General features: G+C 35.5%; 1 protein-coding gene across 3 annotated transcripts in view; it reads right to left on the bottom strand.

Annotated features, from left to right (window-relative positions):
- Positions 1–26,276, bottom strand: part of PPARG (peroxisome proliferator activated receptor gamma) — a 135,411-nt gene that overhangs the window by 86,691 nt on the left and 22,444 nt on the right. For 2 of the 3 annotated variants that reach the window (XM_087431524.1, XM_004443158.3), the window contains exon 2: positions 25,999–26,072. The gene's annotated coding sequence lies outside the window, so the exon portion shown is untranslated. Of the gene's footprint in view, positions 1–25,994; positions 26,073–26,276 lie in introns of all 3 variants that reach the window. The other variant, XM_087431523.1, reaches the window with a different exon arrangement.

Genomic DNA, 26,276 nt, shown 5'->3' with positions numbered 1-26,276 from the left:
AATATCTAACTTTCTTGGTTAGGCATATCTGTTTCTTCTGTTCATTGAATGTTCACATCATAAAATATTTACACATCTAAGTTCCTCCTTTTTCAATTATTTTTAGAGAATTTAATTTCAATTTCACTTTTCTCCCTTATCTTTGGTCCTATGACAGTTACAATGCCATCCTATGCCCTGGTTCTTTAGATATCTAATCCTTTTTCTTTTTATTGCATATACAAAACCACTTATCAACCCCTAATAACATATCTAATGCTTCAGTTTTACCTAACAATTTCCATTAACAGGGATTTTCAGTTTTTAGCAAGTGGTTATTCCTCAATTATAAGGGATAAATAGAATACAAAGTTAACTAGTTTTTCCAAAATTATGCTGTGGGTCAGCATAGCTTTAGGAAGAGAATCTAAGACCCCTGATAGGTTTGTGGACTAATTAAACCACATTCCTACCATCTAGTTTGTTCTTTATACTCCAGGAGTGCTTGTTTTCAGATATACTAAGCTCTAGGAAGAAAGAGGCTATGTTTTTATACTTACAAACATGAGCTCCATTTTAATAAACTTTTCATTTTAAATATTCAGAAACATCTTATTGAACACAAAGGGAAGGAGAGGAAGCCTAAAACGTGACAACAGACAAGAAATAATTTTTTCAATTGTAAAATAAGCACCCTCCCCCTAATAAAAATAAAAATAAAATTGAGTCTTGGGGCCAGCCCGGTGGCACAAGTGGTTAAGTGTGCGCGCTCCGCTGTGGTAGCCCAGGGTTCGCTGGTTTGGATCCCAGGTGCGCACTGACGCACCGCTTGGCAAGCCATGCTGTGGCGGCGTCCCATATAAAGTGGAGGAAGATGGGCATGGATGTTAGCCCAGGGCCAGTCTTCCTCAGCAAAAAGAGGAGGATTGGCAGATGTTAGCTCAGGGCCGATCTTCCTCACAAAAAAAATAAAATAAAATTGAGTCTTACCTCAGTCCTCCTTCCAATTATGTTTTTATTTATCTACTGTACACAGTCAGACGTACAGTTCAAAATGCCTAAAGTCACCCTGGGCAAGTTGACAAGTATCCTACACACTGAAATGAGAAGTGGGAAGAAGGCCAGATTGCTTAATTATAACTTGGAAATCTGAGGAGGTGGACAAGCCAAAATCTTTAAGGGGATCCAAAGAGTACAACTTCTTCCTTAGGCAGCAGGAGAAAACAATGGGCCAGATTTTCATTCTGTGTAATTTTATAGGATGATTCCATTGTATCATCCATTGTTTCTTTCATGTACTGCCTGAAGGGGAAGTGTATTGTTATCTATGGGAGAGCTTCCATAAGAGAGTTACAGAGGATGAGAACAGAGCCTCTGGGAGAGTAATGAATGATGGGACATTCAGTCTAGTACGGAACTTTCAGATAAACATTTTGGGAGCTGTGTACCCGAAAGACCTATGCATTAAGTTCAGGAAGTTTTAGTGACCAAGAGTTAATAAGATAAGCAATATGCCAAGCTGATTAAAGGGGCTTTGAAGAGAGCATTTGGGGGGGTGGAGAGAGAAAAACAAGGGTTGAGAGGGGGTATGGTATTCACAGATAACAGAAATGTGAAGATGAGACTGTCATATCTGCAGGAAGTCTTAGAGAACATTTAATATAACCCCCTCTTCATTTACAGATGAGAAAACTGAGTCACAAAACAGTTAAGTGACTTGCCCAAGGCCTTGCCCAAGATAACACAGAGTTATGACCAAGTCCAGGCTAGAATCCATCATATCCTAACTACTGGACCCTCTCTCTAGTTACAATAAAACAGTATTTTTTTCAACTGGATCTCCATCTATGGGGGAGAGCTATCTATAGAGATATATTCTTAGGAAGTCCTAGGAAAAGAGATTTTTTTACAACTTTATCAATGTATATTTTACATACGATAAAGTTCACTTCAAGCGCACAATTCAGTGAATTTTAGTAAATTTACCATGTTTTGCAACCATCACCATAAATCAGTTTTAGAACATTTTCATCACCCAATGAGATCTCTCAGGATGATTTACAATCAATCTCAGTTTCCACCCCCAATCCCAGGCAACCACTAATCCACTTTTCTGCCTTATAGATTTGCTTTTAATAGGCATTTCGTATAAATGGAATCATCAATATATGGTCTCTTGTGTCTGGATTTTTTCACTTGGCATAATGTTTTTGAGGTTCATCCATGTTTCAGCATGTGTCAGTAGTAAGTTTCTTCTTATCACTGAAGAGTCTAGACTAGGCTGCGTTATGAGTATACCACATTCTGTCTATCTATCCAGTTGATGGACATTTAAATTGTTTCCAATTTTTGATAAAAAGTTTTTAATTCTACATTTTCATTTTTTTTCATTTTAATGATACAAAATTTGCAAAAATTCATATTTTAGATTATCTGAATATCTGATGATTTTATAACTGAATACTTACAGGCAGGTTCCGTGCCACAGTTTGCATTTATGATTTCATTGTGCCCAGTATTAGTACTTTAGTTGTCCAGGATTAATGACAGAAGGACAAAGGTAGACTTTTAATATGTAAATAATTCATTTGAGTTAAGTGAAGGCCAAATGAGATGCAGTAATGTGTAGAGATGACTGTTTCACAGAAGAGTTCAAAAAGAGAAAAGTTGAGGGAGAATTTAATCATATATATGGCATTGAGTAGCAGAAGGTGTTGAACCCCAAAAAGCATGTGTTATAAGCAGTCATTTCCATATTTAAACTGTTAATTTGAAGGTTAAGGATTTTGTAACTTATTATTTAATTTGTTTTGGTTTTATATAAGAGCTATATGCACGAAAAGTTCACTGCTAGTTTTATGCATGTTTAAATTACGTTATAATAAAAATTATGTGAATACTGAGAATCATAAGAAATTTTTTTCCTTAAAAGAAGTCTGTGCCTTACTCAAGTAATAATAAGACGTAGCTATATAAAATAACTGAACCAGACTTTACAGTTTCTAACCATCTCATTTTATAAATAAAGAAAAAAGAGGTGACACGACTTGTGCAAAATTATACAGCTAGTTAGTGACAGAGCTGGGTCTGAAACACAGGCTCTTCACGGCCATGGCTACAAAACATTTATTCCAGGTTGTATATTGTTAATCTCATTGAGCCTTTAATCATTTAATGAATAAGACATCCACTGAGATTGAAACATGAAACAGATTCATTTTCTAAATCATATTTTTCTACTGATGACAGAAAAATGACTACAATCCAAACCTTTAATTTAGGATCTAAGACATGGTATACACATAGTTGGCATGGAGAAGAAGGAAATGATGTTCTAGTTAAATTCAAGATTCAAGATGCAGAATGGTAAAATTGGAAAGAAGTGGAAGACCATGGTCAACCTTCAGTTCTGCCACTAACTCCATTTATGAATTTAGGCAAGTCACAATGGCTCTGGTCTTAATTCTTCATTTTTAAAGTGGAGATAAGGAAAGGAGACTAGATTAGATGTCTTCTAACATTTTCTTTTAGCTCTTCCATTCAATGAATTTTAAGTTAAGGCTCATCTATTATAAACTCTTGCCCCTAATCAGAATCACACCTAAACTCCGCATAGGTTAATAAGATTATCGCTATAATCTGCCCACCCACCTACCTTATTGTTTACTACTTCATAACATATAATTTAAGTTCTATTCAAAAGGATATTTCTACTCACTCCCATGTACCTGTGGCATATAGTAGGTGCTCAATAAATGTTGAGTAGATTCATTAACATGTGAATGAATTTGTGTATTCCTATTTTCTGCCATCCACCAGGACTTGTTTCTGGCTTCCTGATCTTATTTATGCTATAACACTTAATGATATGTTTTTCTTGATTAGCACAAAGTAAATACTCTTTGAATGTCAACTCATTAGTTCTTACCCCTAATAACTTATTGTATATAGAGTCAATACTACATAATCTAACACCTAAGTTGTTTCATATATGTATGTTTATTTTATTTCTCCAAGTATACTGTTAAGTCCTTTGAAAACATGAGAAGGTATGCCTTTTATTTCATTTATTCCTCTTAGTACAGCATTAGGTGTTCAAGACTTGATTGACCATTAATTTCAAACAGAAAATATACTGTCTTTTCAAAGGCTTTCAGGAAAGTACCCTACCCCAAATCTAAGTGTCCACAAGAAGCTTAGCCCCCTTGTCTTACTTTCAGAAGAAGTTCTAAGAAAGATGGTTATCATTCTTTGAATAATGCCCCTAGACAAACCTAAAGACCAATATTCAAATACAACATTTCTCCTCCTTACCTTCTTTTCCCAGCTAAATAGTTTCTCGTAATCAATTTTTTATACTGGTTTAGTTTTTGTACTCCAAAGTTCTAGTATAATTCCTTGAGTTGTACATAGAAAGAGTCTTGGACTGTGAAGGAGCACAGGGTTCTAATGGAGGCTCTGCTACTTAATAATGTCTTTGGGCAAGTCACTGAGCATTTCTGGGCTTCAATTTCCCCATGCGTAAAATGGGAAATATATGCCCTGTCTTAGGGTACATTACTAGGATTAAATATGTTACTATATGAAAGAACTTGACACATTTTAAAGCTCCATGCAAATGTAAGATATTATTATTTTCCTATTGTTATCAGAACACTAAAAGCATTTTCCTTAAAGTTATAATTTAAGAGCTTCACTGAATAAACATTAAAAAAATACATGTGTAAGAAAGTGAAAGGAACTATGCTATAGTGCAAACGTTAGTTATTTCTGGGTGATGGGATTATATTCCTTTATATTTTTCTGCAACTTTTTCAATTGATTTTTAAAATTTAAATTTAAAAAGTTATTTTAAATAAAATAAAGATACTGTGCAACGTTTGAGTATTAAAAAATAACAGTTATCAAATCTGGAGGACTCTAAAAGAGAATATCAAGCAAGCCTTCTATAGTAGATAAAATTAAATTTCTGAGTAGATTAAGGTAAATGGCAGAGATATTTAGCTAGGCTTTTCAAAGAAGAGAAAAGTTATCAAGAACAATGGTGTTTCCATTTTTCTAATGAACTATTATCTTCCATCTTTTTTTTTTTTCTCTGAAGTGTTTCTGCTAGATATTAGCATCACTAGTCCTCAAAGAGTATCAAGAGGTGAAAGATTCACAATATGGAAAACCTCAGACAGGAAGCTTAGCATTAGTATTGCATAAAAGACACCACAAACTCCTGACCTGGTTATTACCCTCCGCCTCGCCCCACTCCCCAAGAGCAACCAGCATTAATCTGGTGGATCTTGTCGTGTTCAGAATGTGTTCACAAATCAATTTCTAGCTCAGTTTTCATCTTATTTACCGAGAATTCTGATCAGCAGCCTTTGGTTCCAGCACTGTCTCAACCTGAGTATCATTTTCCCTTGAATACATTCTCATCATTCCCACTCCTAACCCCTCCTGATTAGTGTCTCTGAGATAAATGGGTTACATAAGACGACTATAGACTTTATGATCCAAACTGGGACACCTGCAAGAGTGAAGGAGGGCACTATTAAAAATTACGCCAGGACAACAGGCATAAACTGAGACTGTCACAGGCAAACCAGGACATATAATCACTTCAAAGTTAAGCAAAGTGAGGAGATTTAAGAGGAAAGTTTCAAGATATCTTTGGTCCTGGCAACTAGAAACTAGGTCACTGCTGCCATAGTTGTTTTCACATAGCCTTCTATGTCTAACGGTTAGCTCATGCATCTAGAAATCATATTAACACTTTTATTGGAAATCTGGAGTTACAGCATGGGGAAGTGAATTTTCTTTGTTTTTCTTTTCTTCTTCTTTTTTTAATGTGAAAGGTTCGCACAGGACAGTTGTGTTGCAAAGGAGGGTGAGAATTGCAAAGGTTTTGCCCTAGGCTGTCTTGCATTAAGAATTGTTGCATCTGGCCACTTTTCAAGCAACCAGATGTGAAGTAAGTAATGCCCACTTGGATGACAAATCTCATTTTAATATCTTTCAACATAAATAACAATCATAAATATATTTATTTCAAGGCTTCCAAGAGGTGACAGAGATTAACCACACAAAAACCACACTCTAGAAAAGCTGGAGAAAACAATGATCCTATTGAAAATATTTTTTAAATGATCAAAAAAGCTTATTTCAATGAAGGTGGTAAAAATAAAACTCAGTTTGATGGCTACAGTTAATCAAAGCACCAAAAGTAGCAAAGACCAGATAATTCAATTCAGTAAATTCTTAACACTTGGGAAGTCTTAATCATAAGCCTTAGCTATTGAAATGATTGTATTTTGGGGTTATTACTAAGTCTGCCAAGGCCCCATAAACACAACCTTAGGCAATAAAGGCTTTGATGGTACCAGACCTAACATATTCTTTGGAGAGTATATAGAGCTCTAACACAGACTAAAAAAATTTTAATATCAAATTCCTAACAACAAACCTTTAAATCAATCTGAAACTACAAGTGAATGGATTAAGCTACCTTGAAAGAAAATTAACAATAATTTTTATTACTCAAATTTTGTAGTGTAATGGGCCCACTGATCTGACAGACCTTTTGATCCATCAGATTAGGCTTGTCTGATGACAGTTCCCACCACTTATGTCCATAGTCATAAATAAGACTAAGATTGGGACTGCACAAAATAAAGGAAGAAAAAATTTAGAAATAAACTGAAAGCAAATAAAGACAACTGTAAAGAGCTATATGACAGGACAACAGAGATAAAGTAGATCAAGCAAACGGTTGAAGTAAATTGTTGGGACGTGAAGGATCTATGTGAAAAATTCAGGATAGGGTGATTTTCATCACAAAGTATTAAGTAATCAGTAATATTTGTATAATCTTTTAAAGTATACATGGCATTTTTACATATATTATTTATTTAACCTTGAGAGGTAAGAATTATTTCCCTTTTATTGCAAACTGAGGCTCAGGGTAGCTACCTGACTTGGCCAAGGTCATCTGACCAGGAAGTAAAATCAGAACTTAAAAACAACCCAAATCAACAAACATTTGTTGAGTGAACCAAGACAAAAATTTTTTACTATTTACCAGACACTGTGGGAAATACAGAGAAGTATAAGCCTGCCCTTAAGGAATTTATAACTTGTTGGAGAGACAAGCTGCAAAGAGGTGTTAGTTAAGTAATAATTCATGATTTGAATAAGAATTCCAGTCAATGACAGAAGAGATGTCACAAGGTAACACCTGGTTAATTGCTAAATAAATGGAAAAATGACTAAGTTTCACAGGGACCCAGAAGAACATGTCAAAATGGGATGGTTCATGGAAAACGCTGCATGGAAGAAATGGGATTTCAGCTAGCACTTATATAGTGATCAGCATACAGATACTACAAGAATATGACCTCCTGAAAGACAGCGACCATGTATTTTGTCATTTTCATATCTATGTCACAGAACCTCAATAACTATTATTGTATGAATAAAGACAATTGTCTGACTGATGAACTGATTAACGGTTGAATGAATGAACACATGGAGAGGAAGTATGGAGCACTCTAGGCAAAGGGAGGGAACAAAAGTATGTCAGGGGGATACTAAATGCAAACAAATTATTGTGCTTTATAATAGTCTAGTAAGTGGCTTATCCAAGGTTATATAGTTAGAGGAAGTCACAGGAACTAGAATATAGGTCTCCTGACTCCCAGTGAGGAATAAAGATGTAAATGGATGGGCCGGCCCCGTGGCTTAGCGGTTAAGTGCGTGCGCTCCGCTGCCGGCGGCCCGGGTTCGGATCCCGGGTGCGCACCGAGGCACCACTCCTCCGGCCATGCTGGGGCCGCGTCCCACATACAGCAACTAGAAGGATGTGCAGCTATGACAGACAACTATGTACTGGGGCTTTGGGGGAAAAATAAATAAATAAAATCTTTAAAAAAAAAAAAAAAAGATGTAAATGGAAAGAAGACTGGCTTTAAAATTAGATAAACCCGAGCTAGCATCACCACATACCAGCGGTGTTAACTTTGGGCAAGTTATTTAACCTCTTCCAGTCTCAGTTTCCTCATTTGTTAACTAGATTGTTGTGAGTATTAAAAGAAATAATGTATGTAAAGCAATTAGAAGTGCTTGGCACAGAGTACGTATAAACACTAGTTTTCTTCTCCCCCAACCACATTTTAAAGGGTATTTTACTTTATTGAAAGACTCAGCTTAGTATTACTACCGTTGGAAAGATACTCTGTGCAGTTGCCTCATGACTTCACTCAAACCTAATTTAGATGTAACTTTTCAAACAGCGCTTTACTGCACACATACGTATCTCTGTAACGTCAGTAGAATAATTTTCAAATAGCTGGATTACATATAGGGTCAAAGAGTACACATTTTGATGAAATTAACAATCCTGAGGAATGTACTGATATCCCTGGCTCTATTGGATTAGAATTATGTAAAACCACATATTAAATTAAAACAAATGCAATTATAACTTTCATTAACTATTAAAAATGCTTAATAGTACTGAAAGTTGTTCCTACACTTTTAGAAAAAATGGCCAAATGCTAAGGAAATAAAGGCAGTTAAAAAGTGATTTGTTTTTAAAAGCAGCTTCCAGAGCATTTCCTGAGACAATCTTCACAATTTCTCTATCTTCAGTGAAATGTCATTTGCTATTCAAAATGAAACTAAGACATTAAAAGTTCCCAAATCATCAATTCAGAGTTATCTAAACTCAATTTAAATTTATTTCACCCCACAAAATTCACCAACACAGAAAAATGGCCTACTGTGTTTAAGAAAAAGATTTTACACAACCAGAAATGAAAACGGCTTTCTGGTTGACTGAGTTAACCAGAAATTCAATTTTACCAAGAACAATGTATACATTGTACATCCCAGCTCATCAACATTTCACATGACTAGATTCTGGCAAAAGAATTGGAAAAATGTTTAATATGACAATCAGTAGCAAAAAACTATCTATCGCAGCATGTAAGGTAGGTAGACATCTTATGGAACAAACCATCTGACTTGATCAGACAGCAGACCCCTGGATCCTGGTCTTTCTTCTGCTGCCTTCTCTTCTTTCTGGCTCCTGAGATACCAATTATCCTATGGCTCAAGTTGCTCCTTCCTCAAGACTCTGGCTTAGGACTCTTCACTCTTCCAATTCCATATGCTCTCCCTAGGCAACCCTATTACAGAAGGTTTCAAAGATCATGGCTATATTGAGAGCAAATCTATATCTCTGTCCCAGTCATCTCTTCTGCATCTCAGCCCTATACATAAATATCTATCTGATATGTCCATTGAAATATCTCATAGGCAACTCAAACTCAACAAGTCAAAAACTGCATTCATTATCTATTCTCCCAAACTGGTCTTCAGTGAGCCCTATCTTAGAAATTGGCTTCACCAATCTCCCAGCTGACCATGCCAAAAATAACAATGATAATTGACTGCTTTAATACCCACATCCAATCAGTCACCACATCCTTTTGATTCTACCTGTTAAAGACACCCAGCCATTTCTCTCAATCTTCCCTAACTGAGAAGATTAGGGAACCCTAATCCAAGCTCCTCTCATCTCTCACACACATCTTTCCCATAGCTTTGTACGTGGTCTCCCTATATCTGCTCGTATCTCCTCTCCAACCAATTCTGCATGCTGCAATCAGAGTGACCTTTTAAAGATGCAAATCAGATTACATCACTCCTCTGTTTAAACTCTATATTGACTTCTGATTGTCTTAAATCCAAACTGCCTTGAATAATCTGATCCCTATTTATCTCTGAAGCCTCTTCTCACTCCTTTTCTCCATTTAAATAAGTAAGTAAACTACACTTTTTCCCACCTCAGAGCCTCCAAACATGTTATTTCCTCTGTCTGTAACATCTTCTCACAGCTCCCTTAAGCTAATTCCTGTTCTCTCTTCAACCGTCAGCATAAAAATCACTTCCCCAAACTGTCGGACTAGGTTAGATCACCCTGTTATCATTCTGTACAACTCATATTACTCTTTTCCTCCCTCACAACCCTCATCATTTTAGTTATTACTTGCTAATTTTCTGCTTTCTCCGCTACATTATAAATACAATGAAGACATGATCATTGCAGTATCCCCATACTAGCACAAAGAACACTGAATAAAGCCTTAGAAGACTTGAGTTTTAATGCTGGTTGGTTTTATTAACTTGCTGTGTTATTCTGGCAAGTCACAACTTCTCTAGGCCTCCTTTGTAAAAGGAGAGGAGTTGGATTTGATCAGAGTTTCTTAAGCTTCACTAATGTATAGGTCCCTTTTAAAGGAAGAAAAAACTCTTACAGACCTGCCAAGGTTGTGTCCTCAGGCTCCCCAGGGGTTCTGTAACCCCAAGCTGAGAAAACTGATGTAAGAAACCAGGAAAATGTCCTTCAGTTGTGAAATTTGGGCTTTATAATGACCTGTTAGATTATTGTTGATATAAAAACAAAATTTTTTCAATTCTAAAACTCTCAGAGCCCAAGAATATATCTGTGTATCCCCAAGAATCTGTGGATCCAAGTTTGAGAAAGAAATGGTCTCTTCCAGGTCTAAAATTTTATTATTCTAAGAAAACAGATGTTTATTTTCCAGAGTACTTCTTAATGAATCATATCCTACACATGGGCTCATTAAACTGATATTTCGGAGAGAATACAAGGAATTCCACAGCATCAAAGCATCCAGAAAAATTACTTCATTTGAAGACAGACTGATTCTCAGGTACTGATTTTGGCAACAAGATGAAAAGCATTTGACCTTAAGTCAACATATGTGGCAATGAAAGGCAGATAGAAAGCATTTCCCTGGGCTCAAATGAAATGATCTTTTTGATTATATGGAGAGGTATGTGAGAACATGAATTAAAAAGTGAGAGAACGGGCCTGCCCGGTAGCATAGTGGTTAAGTTCACGTGCTCCGCTTTGGCAGCCCAGGGTTCCACAGGTTGGGATGTCGGGCACAGACCTATGCACTTCTTATCAAGCCATGCTGCGGCGGGTCCCATATATAAATAGAGGAAGACTGGCAACAGATGTTAGCTCAGGGCCAATCTTCCTCACATAGAAAAAAAAAAGTGAGAGAAGAACAATAAAAAGGCAAATAGCCCAAATAAAAATAGGCAAAGGACTTGAATAGACATTTCTCCAAGGACATATAGATGTCTAATATGCACATGAAAGATGCTCAACATCATTAGCCATTAGAGAAATGCAAATCAAAACCACAATGAGATAACACTTCATACCTACTAGGATGGCTATAATGAAAAATATGGAAAATAACAAGTGTCTGAGAGGATGTGGAAATGGGGACCCTCATACATTGTTGGTGGGAATGTAAAATAGTGCAGTAGCTGTGGAAAATGGTTTGGCAGTTCTCGAAAAGTTAAACACAGAATTATCATATGAGCCAGCAATTCTACTCTTAGGTATACATCCAAAAGAATTGAAAATAGGGACTCAGATTCTTCAACACTAACGTTCATTGAAGCATTATTTATATAAGTCAAAGGTGGAATTAACCCAAGTGTCCATCAACAGATGAACGGATAAACAAAATGTGATGTATACATACAACGAAATATTATTCAGCCATAAAAAAGGAATGGAGTTCTGATACATGCTTCAACAAGGATGAACTTTGAAAACATTGTGCTAAGTGCAATAAGGCATACACCAAAGGACAAATATTGTATGATCCCACTTATACGAAATAACTGGAATAGGCAAATTCATAGAAATAGAAAGTACAATAGAGATAACCACAGGCTGAGGGGTGGGTCTTGGGGAGTTATTGTTTAATGGGCACAGAGTTTCTGTTTGGGGTGATGCAAAAGTTTTTGATATAGATAGGGCTGATAGTTTCACAGCATTGTGAATGTAATTAATGTCACTGAATTGTATACTTAAAAACGGCCAAATGGCAAACTTTATGTTACATATATTTTATCACGATAAAAAAAGAGAGGATAGGCAGCTTGCTATTTACTCATCAGACATTTAAACTGCTAATGTGTTAAGGATCTAATAGAGACATAAAATACACAACACATTGTTTTTGTAGAAAAATTTGTTCTACAATCAGGGATCTCAACAATGAGCAGTAATAAGTCTATGACTAATCACGTAGTCCACCTGCTCATTTTGGAATTATGGAGGTCCCAATAACTGGTTTACACATATCACGCGTACAAACTCTAATTCTATGGCTCCAGTTAATTACTAATCACTCTTAGTGATGAATGTTAAAGGCTTCAAGGATAACTGAGACATAGTTGAACTACGAATCTAAATATTCTGATTTTTTCATTACCCTTTTTATTCCCTTCTAGTGGCGGTGACAATAAGTGATTAAACAACTATCAGAATCAAGGAAAGAAAAGTTAGAGCACAATTGTTCTACACAGCAGGTTCTAAGGGCAGAAACTTAATATTGTTTCCTCCAATTTTTTACCTTAGACTACGCATGCTTTGCAAGGGAAAGCAGAGCTTTGCCAGCGTCATTTAGATACTAAAGAACTATTTTTATTCGTTCAGTTTGTTTGCTTTTTTTCCTAAACTTGACGAGTGACTCTAATAGAAGCAAGTGCCATTCTTGGCTGAAAAACCCCAGGATTTTAACACCTCTTTTGTGACATGAACATATGTTTCAAAGGACTTTCCCAAATGTAACTCCACTGTACTGTGGAACAATGACCACTCCTACCTCTGCAGACTCTGGGTCTGAGGTCTTTCTCAACAGTGCCAAAAAAGCTCTCATGCCAGCTGTCGCCCGAGATTCTCTGCTGCCGTCTTCATTCCCTTTTGATTTGGGCTCCTCACTCTCTTTAAAAAAACTTGCCGAGTAAGTCAAAGGAGACAATGTTTTTAGTTTTTCTCAGGCTGCTTGGAATTAAACCCCTGAGTGGAGAAAGGTGACATCTATTCATAACAAATATTCTGTTCTTCAGGCTTCTCTTTACTAGACTTCCTACCGAATGCCCAGAGGCCAGGCTCTCAGATGATCTGAATATAAACAGAAAGCTGGTTTCCTGACGGAGACCTCATCTGCTAAGACTCCACTCGGGCTGCTGATTTATAGGTGCTTCTAACTCCCTAAGTACAGACGACTGTAACCGAAGTGGTGACACTACCCATGGTCAGGCAAATAAAATCTACAGCAGTCCAAAGAGCAACAAGCAAACTGGGTTAAAACATCCAGTTTCCTTCTCTTTTTCCACTCAGTTCTTTTCACTGTACTTCTAGTATTTTAAATTACAAGATAACCTCTTTTGACATAACTTGTATGTATATGATAGTAAATTGGTCTTTCTTTTAAAATAATACTGTGAATGGATATTTTTAAAAAATAAACAAATACTTAAAATTGATTGAACTTTTAAGAGAGAAATAAAAAATCAATCACCCCCTTCCTTCAAGTTCATATTTTCACAGGATGGCTGATTCTATAAGCTGTGCTACTGTCTTGACTCAAAACCCAGGATAACTGTACAACTTCCACTGAACATTCAGTTTTTGGATACTTGGTTGTCCTGCCCAAGATTTTGGTTTCTACCCAAGAATCAAATAGCTATTTATTAAAATCTGCATTTTTATGTATCCCATGTAAACAAATACTCTTTCTCTACTTCAGCGAAAGGGAAGACCAATGACAATCTGCAAGGTGGAAGCTTGGTAATTGAAGAGAGATGACATCTTCAGGTGGCCAGATCATTGAAGAGTCTGCTAATAATACAATGTCAACTCTGGCTTTAACTCATCATCAGAAAGATGAGAAGAATCAGTGATTCCCAAAATAGCACTAAGTAAAATTGATAATATTCTGGAAAGTAGTATACGGTATATAAAAATATGTACTTGGAAAACTATTCCTGCAGTCAATTTTCTCATTTAGGAACATTAACCAGAGACGTCTGTTGATTTTGTTACAGCTGTAACTTTTCCACTGTACGAAGCATTCAAGTTACAAGTTGGCTTGCTATTTGAGTAGTCTGGAGAAAGTATATTCTGTATCACTGCTGTAAATTTAAATCCATTTCCTCTAGTTCTCAGCTCATTTTGGCAGAATACTTCTAACTAAAAGTATAATAAATTATATGTCATACTGCAGGGTTTTTACAACTCTGTCTACCATATTTGGGGGTGAGGGGGAGGTAGCAAGAACCCATAAGGAAGTAAATGCTATTATGGTGACATTTTGTAACCTTTAGCTAGCCCAGGGACAACTGAAATCATGTGTTTAAGATGGAAAGCGTTACTAAATTTGGGGTGACTTCTTGTGGCTTTTTTTTTCTTACACCAGCATCACTAAATTTGTTCAGAAATAGATTTCTGTTTTTTTCTAAATTGTTTGTCCTCCATAATGCAAAACACGATTCCTCTTTATAAAGGAAATATTCTTGGTAACATTTAAATTAACAAAAGATGGAAAACTAGAATACTAATTTTTAAGTTACCTCAAAAGATATTTTTGAAAAATCCTAAGATTTCCATTAAATGTCAATCAATTCCCCATGTTTAGTTCCCTTTTTACAAAAGATCAACAGAGCAACCAACTGAACAAACAATTAAAATGATACAAAAACAAGGCAGTACATGAAAAGTGACTAACAACACAATGAACATGTCTCTGAATTGTCATGGAAGAGACTAAGAAGAGAGATTAAAGAGGAGAAAAAGAATGGGAAGTATACTATACAAAGCCTCTTTATTGTTGACATTTTATTTTGTAATTCAATTTTCATTCATTTAATATTTATTAAGTGGCTACTATGTATCAGGCATTATACTCAATGCTGAGGACACATTAGAGAATAGGATATAGTCCTTGCCTTCAAGAGAGTTTACAGTTAGTAATACATTCAGATATTTTTATAATTTTTAAGAAGGGGTAAAGGGATATATCCAGAAATTTTAACTTACAGACTTAAAATTCTAAAAATTTCCTTTGTATCTCTAATTTTAGTTATTCTTACAAATTCCTTTGATATATAAAGCTATATGATTGTCATATCTGTGAATGCTTAGAAAATTAAGTATTGGAAGTGTCCTTTTAAGGATCAATTTGTCTAACCTAATGCATGGGAAAACTGAGGTTGGAAGAGGGAAAGTATCTTGATTAAGGTCACTTAACTGCTATGTCTTTATTTTTATGAGCTTTCTTCCAAGTAAGATACAACTTTGGAGGTATCATTATAACTAGTGTTTGTATAAATCTTTGTCTATCTGACACTTTTCCCATTTATCCTCCCTCTTATCTCCACTGCGGGGGGGGGGGCAGGTCATCACCTTAACCTCATTATCCTTTCTTGCAAACTTAGTGGAAGCAGTCTTTTCTCACAGGGTCTGCCTCTTTTTAGTGTCTATTCCAAGACCTCACCCCTATAAGATTTCCTCCTTCTCCACTGATTTATACTCTTCCCTACTGTACTTGACTCAGCTGCTCCAGGAGAACCGTCCTATTCGCTGCCAAAACTCTCAGCAGTCTAAAGTCAGCCTCTCCATTCATTTACCACTTATTACCTTCTAAGCTCCCGGAAATATCCATTCCTACCACTATACTTAAGCTATAATCTTAAACAATGATCTCCTCCTTGCAACTGTTAATGGCTTTACTCCTTTTTTCATTCTTCTTGACCTTTCATTGTCATTTTACAATATTTCAGCAAAAAAATATGTGAGCTTGGGAGTCAGAAACATCTCAGGTTAAATCCAGATTCCACCTTGTACTTAGCAGTATGCCCTCGGGCAAGTTATTTAACCATCCTAGACTTCACTTTATTCACCTGTAAAACAAGGATAATCATAATTCCTACTTTACAGCGTTATTGTGAGGACTAAATACGATTATATACGTAAAGTTATTAACACAGTGCCAGGTACAAAAGAGGCACTAAGTGTTGTTTTCCTTTCCACTTTTTAAAGCTCTTCTCATTTGGCATCAATGATACTACTCTTTCCACGCTCTCATCCTCCTCTTTAAACTCGTCCCTGGCATTGTTTCTTAAGACCTCAGCTTTCAACACATTCTTCACTCCACGCTAATGACACCCAATCAATGTGTCTAGTTCTGACCTCTGAAACAAGGTTCAGTCCCACACCTTCACATCTCTCAGGTATTTCAACTGAGATATTCCACCTTCACTTCAAACTCAACAAATCTAAAATCAAGTACATCTTCTTCCCCCCAAACAGAGTCCCTCCTCCATACTTCTAATACCTCCATCTCTCTATACATCAGCCAAAAGTTCATTTTTGACTCTTCTTTTTCTTTCATCCTCTTTATTTTTTATTTAGTCACTAAATCTTATAAGTTATCAGAATATCTCTTTCACCTGTCCCTTGCAAACAGGGCTTTTGTTGTACCACTTCCCTGTCCTCAAATCTTCAAGTTCCCCAATTCCTCCCAAAGTCCAAGATTCTACTCTAGCCTTTGTATCCTGCCAAATTTAGCCCTTTCCTCTCCTATGCCAACCTCCCACTGAGTCTAGAGTACAACATGCCCACCGATGTCTTGAAATTGTCCTCCATGACGCTCCTCATGTATAAAATTTCCAGCTTCTTCCTTCTCGTGTATGCATATCCTCCTGTTAAGGGTTCAGTTCAGGTGCAATCATCTATTAAAACAACTACTGACTATTCCAGCCCTGCATGTGTGTTTTCTTCTATAAACTTTTACTACATGTTTTTCCTCAGTCACACATTGCTCAGCTCTGTTATTTAATTCCTACATGTGCTATGTGTAGGTATTGTCTTTGAAATAAGACTGTGAACAAGGAATGTCATAACTCTATTTTGTCTAGAACACTGCTTGATATATAAAGTAATTCAATAAATACTAGTTTAATAAGTAACAGATACAAATAAGAACAACAAAAACAAACCTCAGTACAAATAACTATTCTAGCCCTTTACTTGACTCAGAAGCCCTGCTTCAAATGCTATGGAAAGTTGAAAGGCCATAACCAGTCTGCGAACTGACTATTCCTCATCCGAATTATATAGGTGAAAATAGGGGCCGGTTCAGTGGCATAGTGGTTAAGTTCAGTGCATTCCACTTCAGTGGCCCAGGGCTCGTGGGTTTGGATCCCAGGCACAGACCTGCACCACTCATCAAGCCATGCTGTGGTGGCAACCCATGTACAAAACAGAGGAAGAATGGCACAGATGTTAGCTCAGGGCCACTCTTCCTCAAGCAAAAAGAGGAAGATTGGCAACAGATATTAGCTCAGGGCCAACCTTCCTCACCACAAAAAAAAAGTAGCTGATAAGGTACCTATGTGCTCTTAATGGCTTCATTTTCAACATCTGCAAAAAAAAAAAAAGCCTATGCGAAGGTTAAATCTACAAAACTGTAAATACATACTATATCACAGAAACTCTTTCCTTAAAATAATTCAATTTTGTACCATGCTCTGCATCTCTAGTTGGTAAATTTAAAAATAATATTTAAGTAAGACTGCTAATAATACTGTGTTTAATAAGTAGAAATAAAAATATATCTGAATCATTTAATTTCAATTATATTATCATTTTATTACTTGCATTATATTTGCTAGGAACTGTGTTAAGTACTAAGGATACTCAGAAGAGTCTCTATTCTCAAGAAACTCACTCCATAAAATGATCTACAAAATCACCAATAATATGATATGATAATTGGTACATTCCAGTAATTAACCCAAAGCTGTGAGAGGAACATTGAACAGTCTGGTGTGGCTGAACCATAATACTCGTAACAAATGGAGGTGATAAGACAGGGGTAGGTTGAGACTGACCACAAAGTCTATAATGTTCCCTGAAAGAGGGGTAAAATGTAAATATACTATTTTATTAAGATAGCTCTGTCAATTTGGAGGACGAAATGAAAATGGTGGATTATTGAGTCAAAGAGACAATTTGCAATAACTCAGGTGAGGAATAAGGAAAATCTGAACTAAAACAACATCAATGGAAATAAAAAGGTTGGAAAAACAAATTTATAGTAATAGCAATCAGTAGGTTCATATATAGAAAGATGTTTTCCCCCACCTCATTTGGCATCAGGGAGCAGAAGTATATAAAGAATTTATTCTTCTTAGACTTTTACTGTTGCTATTACTTTTATTCCAAAGTCTGAGGGATAAAAACAGTTACTCCATCTACTGAGAACACAAGTTGGCAACATTTTTTCATAACTTTCATGTATCACTTAGGGTGACGGTCAAGTCACTCACCACATTCCAGCTACCATTCATCCCAGGTCAGTTATTCTTTAAAAGGATGTGAACTTAAAAGAAGTTAGTCTACTTGGTCAAATACAGAGGCATTGCATTTTTTAAAGCGTGATTGCTTCCAGTGAGCACTTTTTCTGGTGAATATGTGTAGGGCACAGATCTGTCACATCTCACCCCTTTCATGTTGGTACATTAAATAAAATTTAAAAGACGAACTAACACAACGAAGGAATTTAATGCTTTTCCTGAACACAGATATTAAAAAGACATTGAATAGTTGCAGAGATTCTTTGAACTCACATCACATGAAAAGCATTTAAGCAAATTATTTTGTATTTATTTCTTATTGTGTGGCAATAGATTATTATAGTGTCTAAAACTGAAATAACTAAATGCAGAAATATCTAAATAATTTGAACAAATGGCTCTTGCTACAGATTGGCGCCCAGCAGGTAAGGCACCCAGGTATGCTCCTATAAATCCTTAAATTACTGAAAATACATGATCACCATTAAATAAATAAACAGCAGTAGGTCAAAAAGGCAAAAAAATGCATTTGGCACCACTTTAATTTGTAATAAGAAAGTAGAGACTAAGGAATAAAGATGTACATTTCTCTAAAGCAACAAATAAATAGATAATAAATAAATAAATATTTAAGACACATTTCCAACACCACATCCTCAAGAAAACATTAGTCCGTGCTAGGAAACAATCAATCCTGACCACAAAACGAATACCTGTGTACCCCGCAGGTAATGGAGCGGCTTCCGCTCAAACCCCATCCTTTTGAAGAATGACGTGGATCTGGCCAGGGAGTGGAGCACTGATTAGGGTATGCTGGTGACCCTATGAGTGGGGCAGAATACGGAACTTGTCCCCTGTCTATTTTGATTTCTTCATTTGGAAAAGATAAAAATTAAAGGCAAAGTATAGTAATTCCTTAAATAATGCTGTAAAATTTTTCTAAGCCCTTTATGTATTTGATCTTACTTGATCCTCACAATAAACATTTCCCACTTCACGGATAAGGAAATCGACATCCTGAGTTTTTAAGAGTTTGCCAATTAACAGAAGAGGAGAGACTACGACCCCGGTGTCCTGACTCCCAAAGCAGCAATTTTCTCTGGGATTACATGGTTAGGGTTCTTCCAAAGTATGACTGGAGGTCAGTGCTGGTAACAAGTTGAGTATTAAACATCTCTATAGTAAGAGGAAAAATCATTTCCATTGTTTGTATGTAATTATTATAGTACTTCTGAGTAATACTCCTTATATTTTCAGTGAAAACAACAAAAAATATTTTGTGGTTTATTAGTTATCCCAGCTTTCTCCATATATTCAAAATAGATTGCTAAAAAAAATATCAGGTCTTGTCAATTGTATTTGTACTGCAGTGGTTACTTGTGTACACAGCAGTGCTGTCAACTTTACGACGCTATTTGGAAGAAGTTCAACAACACATTGTTAATACTCTACTCCTACAAAATAATTTTAAAGCTCCATGGGAATTTAAATTTGCACAAGTTATTAGGATGTGACCTTTCCCTTAGATTTCTTATTTTAGGATCAACTTAACATGGTATTTCCCCAGTGGGAGCTGTTGCACTTCCTTCGCAGATAAGAAAAATAGCAATCACAAATTATAGTGAGTAAACTTAGGGAAACATATATTTCTGTGATGCAGATGAAACTGAAATCATAAAAGGAGACCATACTACCTACTCCTTGGGTTTGAGAGGAAAGCCATGCGGCTTGCTAACAAAAGAAACAAAAGTCATGTCATTACGGTATTTCCCTGAAATTTATACCTAATTGTTTCTCGTCCCAGCTACCAAGTCTTATGACTTTTAAAGATTAATAAAGATGTTTACGTCACTAAATTTCCTATGTCCTGTCTACTGGGAGTATAAAAGGTTAAAAATATCAAACTTTTAATAATTTAAATGATTTCAGATCACAGGATCTGGACTAAAGGAAGAGGAGTTCATGACCATAAAGAAAGAAAAAAAACTAGAATAACATGAAAGATCACAGTTGCTTCACTTTTATGTTCCATGGACTAATAGTGGCTTCCAATCACTGAGCTCTTACTATAAGATACCGTGTAGAATTTATACACATTATTTGTAGCATACGAGTTATTGGAAATATCCAAAGAATCAAGCATGCTCTAGGACTGTAGAGCTCGGTATTAGCATTTTTTAAAAAGGCAAACAAAATTGTGAAAAGGGAAGACATGTACATTTTTCCTAACTAGTTCACTTTTATATAAGGTAATAATTCATTGGTTAAAAGTGAAGTGGACAATCAGAGAAATTAACAGATACAAGGTTGAAATAATGCTCCAATTTTGCCCAAGGAAAAAACAAGGAAAAAAATCTGCCCCAGTGTTTGATATAGTACCTACTGCAGTTCTGTGTACAAATAGGTCCCTAATCAATAATTTTATAAAGTGTTAATGAAAACATTAAGAAATTATGAAAAGATTTTCAAAAAATTTTATGAGAATGAAAGTTCAGGATAGAAATGAAAATTAAGAAATTGTCAAAAGTAATTTTTGTATCTTTTTAGACATATTCGTACAGTAGGTTTTATTAAAATTACTACTTGAGAACACTGCCTTATTTACATTATTACTTAAGAATCTCAAATAATCAAACCCCTCCCTACCATGCATTCTGCAGTTAAACAAACTGTTGATTCGTAGTCTGTATCACAGAAGTTTTTCTTTCAGACTTAATTTTTAGGAATTAACCCTCAAAATTTTACAGTTGTGACTCACATTTTTGAGTCAAGATAGTAACCACTATGATTGACTTATACATTTTTCCAGAAAATAGTATATAGTTTAGACACAGCTAGGTTTTAAAACATTGTTTTTGAATGGAAAGAAAATTTATCATTTATCACAATCCCTTAATTTTATAGATATTGAGGGTCAGGGATAGCAATGTATTTTCTTTCTCAAATAGTACATAGACATCTAAAAATATGCATGTATATGTATTAAGAACTGGAAGACAACTTGTAGAAATTAAAATAGTTTGAAAAATGATGTTAAGATTATAATGTTTTTCTGTAAAATGATCTTTATTGTTTACACTATTTGATATTAAAAAACACAACACACTATATTGTAGTTAAAAGCTATAATCTCTCTTTCACGTCATTAACTGTAACACTTAAGCCCCAAATGAAAATTCAGAATAAAAAGGAAAGACAATCACATGTAATATTCTTCCTAGTCATTGTAAGATATTTTAACCACATAATTTTGTATCTTAAAATTCTCTTATCATTATATTTTTATTCTAAAATTATTATTCCCCACAAATATTCAAACCACACATTTAAAATAATTTGATTTAAATAAATCTTTTTTAAAAACTGATTTGTATCCATCTCTGTGAAAGTCCTACTTCGTTAAACCTGCATTTTCAGAAGCCATCATTCCTTTCCAACAACTAGCAACATGTGCACTTAAGGGCCATAAGGGACCCGCAGCACAGTCTTCGCATTTTATTGAAATGTAGCATAGCCTCAGGAAATAATCTGCAAATTCCTTGTGATTAAGTGTGTTTTTTCAACCCTCAAAATATTTATATATATACTATTCTGATACCTCAACAATTGGTGAAATTTCTCATTCTGCACCACCACACACGTAAAGCCATAGCTAAATGATAACTGATTTAAATGAACAGAAATAATTTAAATGTATGTTTTGGGAATATGTTTATTTTCCTACTAATATATCCTCAGAGCAATTTGAAATGTCATAAAAACTAATAACGCAAGAGTAATATAGTCACTCAAACCTCTTAACACAGAAATTCCTCTTCTGGCAATTTATTTGAAGAAAACTTTTTAAAAGTGAAATACATGCATAAAGATATTCACTACTTGTAATGGTATAAGAATAAATAGTAATTGTATAATAATAAAAAATTTAGAAACCACCTAAAAGCTGGCTTAGTAAATTATGTGATATCACTAACATGGACTATTATGTTGCCATTATGATAAATCTGAAAGCCAGGTAGAAACAAAGGAAAACTTACATGATCTAACAGAGAAAGAAGCAAAAATGCTACATACATAGTAACTGTTAGTCAGTAAAAAATGTATACACCTTAACAAGAACTAGCAGAAACTACGCAGAAGTAAGTATAGTACTTTATGTGTGATTAAGTGTGGTCTGTTTATTTTAAAAAATATTTTCACAGCTTTTCAGAAATAAAAATGTCTTAAAAGAAATTAATGTAAAGTGAAACAAACCCAATGGCCAAAATTCAAAAGCAAAAGTAATTTGTCCTAGTTCCTAATCTTATTTCTAAATGTACGACCTCCCCCTTGTTAAGGTTTTAGAAGTAAACACTATCTATGTTCTTGAAGCCCTGAATTCATACAAGGCCGTATAGCTAGGCAGAGAGTTTATCTACAGAGGGCAGGACTGAACTTTGCATGTGAGCACATACAGAAAATGATAAAGATCATTGTGTCCTATTAGTAATTTACAGAATTGTGATTTGCTCCACCCAGTACACCTATAATTGAATTCCTCAGCCATAAAATCATTGGGACCAAACAAGTTCAGATATCTTTTATCTAAACCCTTTTTTCTCTCTTACCATCAGTTAACATATTTCTTATGGGGCTTTTCTTCCTTTTATAGATTCATTTGTCTTAGTTATAAATTAACCCCACAAGGAACTCTCCCAACCACCTCAGCTCTACTGTTTCCTGTGTACCAGGTTTCTTTTTACTTGTACAATTTACGATACAGGGGCCATTTAAACTGCCAGTTGGTGAATGATGTCCAGGGAATCATCTCTAGATTAAAAAAAAAAAAATTCCTCAGGTTAAATGCCCCCAAGCAGAGATTCTCCTCATAGCTGGGCACCCTGGCAAAGAAGTGGAATGTAACTGTTAAAGACTTTTCTTTTTTTTTTTTCCCTTGTGAACAAGATTAGCCCTGAGCTCACATCTGTTGCCAATCCTCCTCTTTTTGCTGAGGAAGATTGACCCTGGGCTAACATCCATGCCCATCTTCCTCTACTTTGTATGTGGGACACCTGCCACAGCATGGCTTGATGAGCAGAGCGTAGGTCTGCACCCAGGAGCTGAACCCATGAACCCCCGGCCGCTGAAGTGGAGCAAGTGAACTTAACCACTATGCCACTGGGCCAGCCCCTCTTTTTTTTTATTGTGGTAAAATATACATAACATAAAATTTTACCATTTTAACCATTTTTAAATGTACAGTTCTGTGGTATTAACTAACTACATTCACACTGTTCTGCAACTATTACCACCATCCACCTCCAGAACTGTTTCATCTTCCCAAACTGAAACTGTCCCCATTAAACACTAACTCCCCATTCTCCCCTCCTCCCAGCTGCTGGCAACCACCCACTCTACTTGCTGTCTCAATGAACTTGACTACTCTAGGTACAACTTCTGTTTCTTCTTGTTTCACCTAAAGTGTGTGAAGTAGTGTAGTTTACTAAATTGGTTGCACACACACAGAGTTGACAGCAAGAAAACTTTTAAGGGAAGAATTCCTAACACTTAGCATTTTATTTTTCTTGCCCAAACGCTTAAATTCAGACCAAACACTCACTTTCAGATGCCAAAGTACATACCTGCCCCCTGCTTTGTCTTTCAAGAGCTTGGTCTTGCGATTTTAAATGGCTTTAGGTTTTTCTAAAGTTAAACTGATTTTCTAAGCAAACAATGCTGCTATTGATTTCCTTTAAGAATCAAAGTTCCCTTAGTACTATCTGTATTCATGGAAATCCCAGACATTTTACCTAAAAACAATATGCTCTTCTCTCATCTTCACCATGCAAATGTAAGACTACTAATTCTAAGTTCTTGCTCAAATTTTGTTTTGGATAATGAAAATTTGTGGACCGAGAGATTATTGAGATCTAAATACTTCCACTGTTTTGGTTTGAACATTTGAATCAGACACTGGTTGTCGCCAACTAAAAACTTTGCTAAGAGGTGGTTCCCGAGGAGGCAGAGCCTTGTGGAATTTTCCCACTCACAGGTTTTCAGGAGACTGGAAATAACTGGCTGAAGTATTAAGTGGAGACCAAACTTGTGGCGGTAGGGATGCCAGTGTGAATGGACAGGATTAAGAAACACAGCTCAAGGCGTATCCTTGATGAAAAGAATACTCTGCTTCTCTCTATTCTAAGATTTGTAAACAAACAGAAACTCTATAAATCAGTGAAAGTCTAACGAGAATGACTATTTAGTGACTCCAATGTGACTTTTAAAGAACTTTTTATTTTGAAATAATTTGAGGCTGACAGAAAAGTTGCAAAGATACTAGAGAGAGTTCCCACGTACCCTTCACCTAGCTTCCCCTCCTGTTAACATAGTACGACCACAGTACAGGGATCAATCCTGATAAATTAACATTGGCACAATACTATAAACTACTTTATTTTGATTTGACCAGTTTTCCCACTCTTGTCCTTCCTCAGTTCCAGGATCAATCCAGGACCCGACATTGCATTTAGTTGCAAGGTCTCCTTATTTTCCTCTAAATCTGTGGTAGTTCCTCGGTCTTCTTTTCTTTTAATAGCTTTATTGAGATATAATTGATATAATATTATTATATTATTACTTATAATAATAACTTATTATTATTTAATAATAACTTATTTAATGTATAGTTCATTTAATGTATAGTTCCTCAGCCTTTACTTGTCTTTTATGCCCCTGACAGTGTTGAAGAATGCTGGTCAGGTATTTTGTAGAATGTCTCCCTATTTAGGTTTGTCTAAAGTTTTCTCAGGATTCAATTGAGGTTATGAATTTTAGGGATGAATACCAAAGGCATGATGTGCCCTTTTCAGGACAATTTATCAGGGGGTATATGAGCTCAATACGTCTTATTACTATTGATATTAATCTTGATCATTTGGTTAGGGTGGTGTCTGCCAGGATTCTCCACTGTAAAGATACTATTTTTCCCTAATAAACATTTGGGGGGAGATATTCTGGAGGTTATGCACATATTCTGCTTCTCCTTACACTTTCACTAATTTTAGTATTCAGTGGTGGATCTTACCTGCAGCAATTATTACTGCGGTTCCTTGACAGCAATTTCCTATTTCCCTCCTTCCTTTTACGTTTACTAATTTAAATTCTGCAAGGTAAAGTTCTCCTCCTCCCATTTATTTATTTATTTATTCAGTCATTTATTTATACCAGTATGGAATCATGTATATATATTTTGTTAGGGGGGTTATAATCCAATACTATCGCTATTTATTTTATTGTCCAAATTAATTCTAGCTTTGGGCATTGAGAGCTAGAATAATTTGAGCAATAAAATAAATATTGATAGTATTGGATTATAACCCCTTGAATAAAATATACATACTTGTGTATTGGATATTAAAGCTATTTTATCCTCTGTGACCAGGAATCATGGTTGCATGGCCTACAAGGAACCAGGCAAGATATTCTAATTTTTATCTCAATTTAATTATATATATCATAGGAACCTAAAATAATATACTTGTACTTAAGATTTATTTCTAAGGATATGAGTTATTTCTCAACTTCTAGGTCACTTCTCTATCTTCGCTTTGTCTTAGACAAATATGTTACTGTGTACTCCTTCAATGGTAAATTATACAGTAGAAAGCATTCTGATAGTCAAAATAAAAGCTCTCTAAGAAATTTTACAATAAAATATCAGGAAGAATTTGCATGTTCTTTAAAAAAGATACTTTAAAACACAAATTTAGTATAATAAATGCTGAGTTCACCTACTGTTAAAGGGCGACTCTTGTTTGAGAAAATGGCCTTCTTGTATATCTGTGGGTTAGAGTTGGCTTCTTTCAAATCTGTACAATTAAAAAGAAACAAGATTTTTAATATACACACATATTCAAAATTCTCAGACAACCTAGGCTGCCAAAATGTACAAGCACAAATAAATTTCTCTGTTGGGCTTCATTCTGAATGTTTTGCTCTCCCTGAGCTCTTAATGCTTTGTATTCTCTAGAAAGTAACCAGCAGACTACCAGCTGACTCGTAAGTCATGCAGG

This window comes from Ceratotherium simum, chromosome 5 (assembly GCF_057802395.1).
Source record: "Ceratotherium simum simum isolate JZ-2026a chromosome 5, ASM5780239v1, whole genome shotgun sequence".
NCBI classification, from domain to species: domain Eukaryota; kingdom Metazoa; phylum Chordata; class Mammalia; order Perissodactyla; family Rhinocerotidae; genus Ceratotherium; species Ceratotherium simum.
This window is presented reverse-complemented; position numbering and strand designations above follow the sequence as displayed.